We start from the raw sequence: 7,433 nt of genomic DNA on the forward strand, positions 1-7,433 counted from the left end.
TTGAAATATCTAACAGCCTAGAGAGATGGACCCCTGACCTAGCTATCAGCACAAATTGAAGTAAAGTGTAGGGGGCCGGGCCGGGTCTGAGACAGGGGTTGGATTTTAACTAAAGGGTTTCATTAATAAGTGTTCTCTCTCTCTACCTCTCTCTGATTGTTAAGGTCCAATCCCAACATCCTGATTATAAGAATATGTCCACCCTGGAATGGGCTAGGAAGTCAAGAGAAATTGGTCAGTATCATTTATTAGACAATACAGGAGAAGAAGGAACCACCTCTAATTTTAATGGAGCCACACCCACTGATAATGGAGCTCCCTCCATTATTATCATCTCCCACTGGTTATGATAAAGTTATTAATAATACTAACTTATAATTAACTTTATTAGTAATTAAAAAGGACAAAAAATGTATAATGCATAATGTAATTATTAATTAGTTTTCAGTTTGTGTGTCATTAACTTCTAATTTAGTGTATTTTTAAGTATCTAAATAATAATAATAAATTAATCTCTACTAAACTCAACTATTGGTAGTGGTTTCTGTGGTTGTTCTTTCCTGTGTCTGTCAATCAATGTCTTTTTTTGATCTTTAAGAGTATTCACCAGTAGGCGAGGAATAATGATTCCATGACTATCAATCTCAAAATATTCAAGTGATGGATGGATGAAGATAGTTTCATATAAATGTTGTACTAGTTCTATCCAGTTAGGTTGAGATGACATAACATTAATATGTCTACACTCTATCCTGAGTAGTTTGATGGTTGTATGTGACTTTAACATGTTAGTAACAGCAGGTAGTACCTGTTCATAAAACAATGGTGTCATTATTTGTTCCTTCTCTTCCTCACTACAGTTACTGTATGACTGATCTGGTCTGAAGTTCACTTTAAGTTCTGTGAGATTGTTCTTTTGAGAGATGACATTAATATAAGTTCTTATCTCTTCATTCAGTGGAATGGATACACTTAACTGCTGTAGACTGGTGTTGTGTCTGAGACCAGTTGTTAGGAAAGACAGGAATGAACTGGGAATGAAATACTTTTCCTTAGTAATAAAGATACTTGTGGTGCTTTGTTGAATATATGATCTGTATATACTAATCTCAAGGCATTTCAGTGTTTGGTTGTGTGTTAGCATGTCTTGTAGACTAGTACCCATACTGCTGGTAAATACTCTCTCCTCCTTTATCTTCACACTTAGAGCCTTAAGCGTAGTATTGGTTTGTAGAATAGTAAATAGTACAATAGCACTCTTAGCTGTGTCTAGTGGTAAAGTAAGTGTATGTAGACTGGGATGAGAGAGAAATAGAAGATGTGGTGGGTATGGTTCATCTAGAATCAAACAGTGTAATCCTTTGATATGTGAAAGGAGTGATGATGTCATCAGTTTACTACTGCTCCATCCTGCTCCTATCTCTAGAGCAGTCAGTGGTGTGTTCACCTCTACTACATTCAGTGATGATGGTAGGATTTCATCATCTACGTTCAGAGAAAGAGCTTGTAATGTGTTGTTGTCCTTTAGTAACTGCTCCATTACTCCATGAGGCAGAGGAGGAGGACCATACTGAGCATGCAATGTTAATGATGTTATTGTTTTATTTCTTGTTACTCCTCTAATGATACTAATAATGGTACTTGTTATTTCATTTTTTCCAAAACCCTCAATCTTCATTTCTTTTAGTGTTGAATTCATTTCTATACATTTCTCAAGTTCAGTGCACTTGTCTGTGTAGCATGTATTGTCAACTGTTGGTATAATAGGATCATCCATCATTAAGTGCAATATCTTCAATTGAGGAAGATTTAGGAACTGTAACAATGCAAAACAGGGAACATTTTGACAACCATAATTACTACATAGATCTAGATCCTTAAGGCATAATATACAGTAGCACTCCTGAATATTGTATAGAAGTGATGATTGAAATAATTTGTGTATTAATTCATCAGTGGGTTTATTCAACCATACCTCCAGTCTCTTACACTGGGTCTGTAGTAAGTTATTGTTTAGTCCAGCAGTGAAGACTGATAGTTCCTGGTTAGATACATGCCCCAGGTGCAAGTCATTCCATGTTGTGTTGGAATTGTTTATACAATTGCTGAGACACAACCAGTCAAACAATGATGATGCTACTCTATACAGACACAGTGAATGGTTGTGGATCGATTGTGCTAATACTTGGCATAATGTTGTGTTCTGTGATTCATACAGGAGTTCAAGAAATATGAGAACATTGTCATGTTCAGATAAGATATGGTTATTTATCATGATGCCTATTCTAAAGCCAGGATTTTGATAAAAGTAGGAGAGATGACAACTCTGAAATCCAAACAATGGTTTCCTCTTACACTGTAAGTCAAGCTGTTGTATATACTGCTGACAGCTGTCATGTTCAAGGTGAGTTAGACCTGCCACAAACCTCAGACACAATCGAAAGTGATCATCATCAAAGTGATCCTTAAACACTTCTTCTATCTTCTTCTCATGATTAGCTATCCACCATGCAGCTAGAAATTCCTGTATACTCAAGTGAAGGAACTGATACTTTTTCTTATCATATACTGGGTATGCTGTCATCAATCCAAGATAATCTTCCTTGACTGCCTCACTCAGTGACTGTATTTGATGTGAAGAGAATGTCATTCTTCTATTAGCCAGGTTAGTATAAGCTATTTGACACATCTCACGTAAAGGTTTAGCTAATTGTGATGGTAATGAAGAAAGACTATCTAAAGTATATGGGTCAGTGATGTGTCTTGATTTAATTGCCACATGTCTTCTGATAGTTTGAAGGATAAAGTTCTCATATAGTTCAGTGAGTGTTGTTGGTAAGCGTCCTTTTTCCTTATAAACTAACATGACCATGGAACAGACTAGTGGTACATAACACAATGATTGGACATCATTTCGTACTTTAAGATCATTAATGAGTTTCATTGCTAATTGTGAGTCCTTACTGCTTTGAGTAGTTGTGAAAGGTTTGTAATTTTTATCATGTTCTCTTTTCTTATCAATGAGTTCTTGTGCTAGTTTTGTATCTTTTTGAAGTGTTTGTATTATTACTGTTGATATTTCTTCCTTAGAAAACCCAATGACCTGAAGATGTCTACTGAGAGTATCCATTTTCAAAATTGAAGAGGAGGCATAGCTACGAGAGGTAACAGTTACTGAACATTTGTTTAACTGCTTTCTATGAATGATGCTAGCAGCTAATGAAGACTGTCTGAGTTGTTCACTTAGTTCATCCCAACCATCAAAGATTATCAGTAATCCTTCTCCGTCCCTCTTCTCAAACCATTCAGCTACCATCGAAACTTCATAACATCTATATTCAAACAGGTCAACTAGTGTAGTAGCTGTAGCTATCTTGCTATTCCTTAAAGGACAGTAAAGTACCAAGTCATACTGTTGGTGTATAAGTGGTCCTTTAGACCACATATTTAAGAGTTTACGACAGAGTGTGGTCTTGCCAATACCAGGAAGACCATCTATTACTATTCTTAGAGACAGAGAACTATCTGTGGGTCGGAGGACATCATCAACACTTATCTCTTTGTTTTCAGGCAGTTCAACTATTTTATCTACTTGTCCTCTTAGCAGATGCCAAGCTGATTCTGCTTGTGTGCTGGTGTCTTGTTTTTCTACTAGTGCTAGTCTTCCAAAGAAATCTTTTCCAATTTTTGGTGGCCAGTCTGTAGCAATAATAGGTTGGTGTTTATAGTGTTGTCTCATATTGTCAGTATATCTTTGAACATCATCAGGTATTGAACTAATGGTTTTAGCTACATCAGACTGACCTATTGATCAAGATACATTATAAAAACAATGTATACACATTAAATAATAATTTTTACCTTTTGTATTAGAAACTGGTGTATTGAATGTATCATCAACTGGTGATGGTAGAAAAGTATGCGAACTGACATTATCAGGTATAGACTGACCTATTGTATTGAGAATTTGACTCTATTGATCACTGATAATGTAAACACATACTCACCTAACTGGTATAATATAGAGGTAGCAATATCTGCTAGTGTACAATGTAGTTTGTTTATTAATACATGACATATATCAATGAGATACTGCTCTGGATTAAGAGAGGATTCCAACTGTCGTTGTATTACAGACACTATTTGACTTGATTTTCTATAATCAGATATTCCTGTTACTGTTTGTATGTTGTCTTTAGTATCCAGTGGTATCAGTCCTTTAGCATACAGTGCATCAGTTACTCTGTAAAGGTTAGTAGTAACAGCATCAGTGAGTTTATCAGAATGAGTCCTTAATATATCCTTTGGATTACCTGCATGCAGTAGTGTATCAGTTAATGAGTGTTGTATTAAGTGTATGTTTACCTGTTATAGGACGAGGGTTAGCATTACTGGTACTGGCTTCCATATCATCATTAGTACTTTTTCCAGCTGTGGGATTTGTCACTTTGTCTTCAATAGTTCTAGCTAGTTCGTTCTCTTTACATTGTTTCAAAGCATTAATGACATCTCTCCATGATGCTGTAGGATTAACTTGTAACCATCTCTTATGTAAAGCCTCCATCCTGAGGTAAGAGCTTCCTTTCCTTTTAATTATATCAACATCAAGTTGTGTTATCCCACCAGGAAGACAAAGAGCAAATGGCTCCCAATCATCAAGTGGTTCCAGATACTTTGCAAATAAGGAAGTGCTTTCAAGTAAAGGACTATAATTGAGTTCTAATGTAAGAAATATGCATGAGTAGATAAGTATGTTATTATTCAATAACATTATTATTGACACATTCAAAATTTACATGCACATAAACAGATGCACTTGACACAAAATAATATAAAAACATCATAAGCATATTAAATATTCATTACTTTTTATATCAGGAACTAGAGACGATATATCGCCAACTGATAAATCATGTATGAGCTGACCTATTAAGATATATTGACCATACTGATCACTGATAATTAATCATACCTTCTGTACTTTGAGTTAGCAACATGAGATCAGGTTTTGTATATGTAGCAACTATTCCTTTTAATGTATCTGTAGTTGCTAACATTAGTGCAGTCCATCCTTTATTGTCCTGAATGTTAACATTAGCTCCAGCAGACAGTAAACTGTGTACAATGTCCTCATGTCCTCCTCTTTCACAAGCTAACATTAGTGCTGTCTTGCCTTGTTCATTAGTATGATCAATATTAACAATTTCTAGTTGAAGAAGAAACTCTACTGCTTCATTATTACCAGCTTTGACTGCCTCAAGGAGAGCTAGTTCAAAGGTGAAGTTCATATTCTCATCTTCTTGAAGGACAGGATGATCATTAATGTATAAACTAAATATACCAATGAGACGCACAAATTGTAACTTTCCTTCAGTATGTTTTATTAGACTATCAGCTGTAGAATGAACAATTTGCAACTTGATGACAACACATCCTTTAAAAATTGTTATATGCTTTAACAATGATTGTACAAATCCTTCTGGTAACAAATGTTCAATTAGAAGTTTGAAATTGGTTAGGCTACTACGATACCATGGATTATGAAGCTTTATAACAATATGTGGCATGTTAGTTAAATTTGGAATATGTTCCTGGTAGATTTCTATTAATGACTTATGAAGATGTGCCACATGAATTGTAGATCTAAATGTGTTGACTTTTGCCCTGTGATTTTGTAGTTCGTTTACAATATTCAGCTCATTTCCATCACAAAAAGTAACACCTTTCAGAAACTCTTCACTCAAATCTACTATTAAATTGCAGTCAATGAAGTCATAGTATGGATAAATAATATTGAATGCTTCATCTAATGATGCATTTGTTAGTTTGTCAGTCCAGTTCATGTAAGTCTCAATCCACCTCTTTAAATCAATAAGTAGTGTAGGATCTGAAGCTTCTTTCTCCTCAAATGCTGTTCGTACCTTCATCATTAAACTAGTAAATGCTTTGTTGAGTCCTATTAGAGAACGTGAGACTTCTTCTTCATCTTCGTTTGTGTTAAACATTATTTCCTCTTGTGTAGTACCCACAGCAGCTCCATTACCAGCATTAGATACTAAAGGATGTCCTTCAATCATTTTTTTGATATTTTGTGCAAGAGTCTTTTCTCTTCTAATGGTCAATGCGGTAATGACATCATTCCAAGTTGCCTCGGGAGAAACAGAAAGCCATTTTGAATACAATTTCCTTTTTCTATCATCCACACTTGAGCTCTCAGCTTCAATTATTGATACATTGTGTTGTGTTATTCCTGGTAAACAGTAGCCAAATGACTGCCAGTCAACAAGTGGTTCAAGCCATTGAATTAATAATGAAACATCAGGTCGATCATCAATCATAGGACCAGGATTGCATTCAACATCTCCTGATAAGAGGAGGAGCATACGTAAACAAACAATCAAATAGAAAATCCTTTTAGAATTGCTGCTTCCAGGTAAGACTACTGACTGGAGGTAATTCATATCAGTAGCAGTAACACCAGTAGTACATTGTACTTGGTAGCAGATACCTAAGAATAAAATACCAGTAAATATACAAGTAAAAAGTTGCAAATCATTGTTGTTTATGAGTTGTTTACCTGTTGGAGGAATCATCAAGATGTATCTTAATGAAGAGAGAGAGAGAAAGAGAAGGAGGAGGAAAGCAATAAGAGACAGAGCTGCTGGCAGTTTAGATGTCTTCTCTCCTGATGTAGTACTGCCTGACTTGCTGTCTACTGCAGCTTTGAATGTGTGAGAATGGCGGCCATTAGATGGTCTACTGGAGGCAGCTTGACAGTAGTTCCACAGTCCAATACTTGCTCTCCATTGAGAGACATCAATCATCTTGTAATTATTAGCAAAGTATCATTAAAATGAACTATAATATACTTACCTCTATCACTGTTAATGATTAACTGTTATAAGTGCTATTGACCAGAGAGATCTCTTGAACAGTGATTGCGATGAGGTACATGTACGTGCTGGAGTTGACTCTACATAAACAGCATTAATTGATTATTGATTGTTTTATCATTATTAATATTTATTTTATTTTTAAACAAATAAAGACTCTGAACTGCTGGACAATATTAATGAGAGAGAGAGACAAGCCTAAACCAGCTATTCACTTACATTAAACCAAACATGAATAATTCTGTTTGATGTTATAATAATGATATGAATGGGGTTTCCAAATCTTGTGGAAACTGCTACATAGAAGCCATTCAACAGAATACCACTGATATTACTTGATCATTGACTATGATAGATCTATAGTGCAATATCAATTTCATGTAGTACCTTATGATCTAAAGACATGGCTTGATTCAAAATGATTGCCGGAGCTATTATCATTGAAATCACTGTAACAAGTGAATTTATACATGTACATGTACACCAGATCCTTTATTTCTTGTCAAAAAAATGTCTAAAGTGTCTTAAGTTATTGTTCTA

Source organism: Amphimedon queenslandica, unplaced genomic scaffold (assembly GCF_000090795.2).
Source record: "Amphimedon queenslandica unplaced genomic scaffold, v1.1 AMPQUscaffold_13292, whole genome shotgun sequence".
In the NCBI taxonomy this organism is placed as follows: domain Eukaryota; kingdom Metazoa; phylum Porifera; class Demospongiae; order Haplosclerida; family Niphatidae; genus Amphimedon; species Amphimedon queenslandica.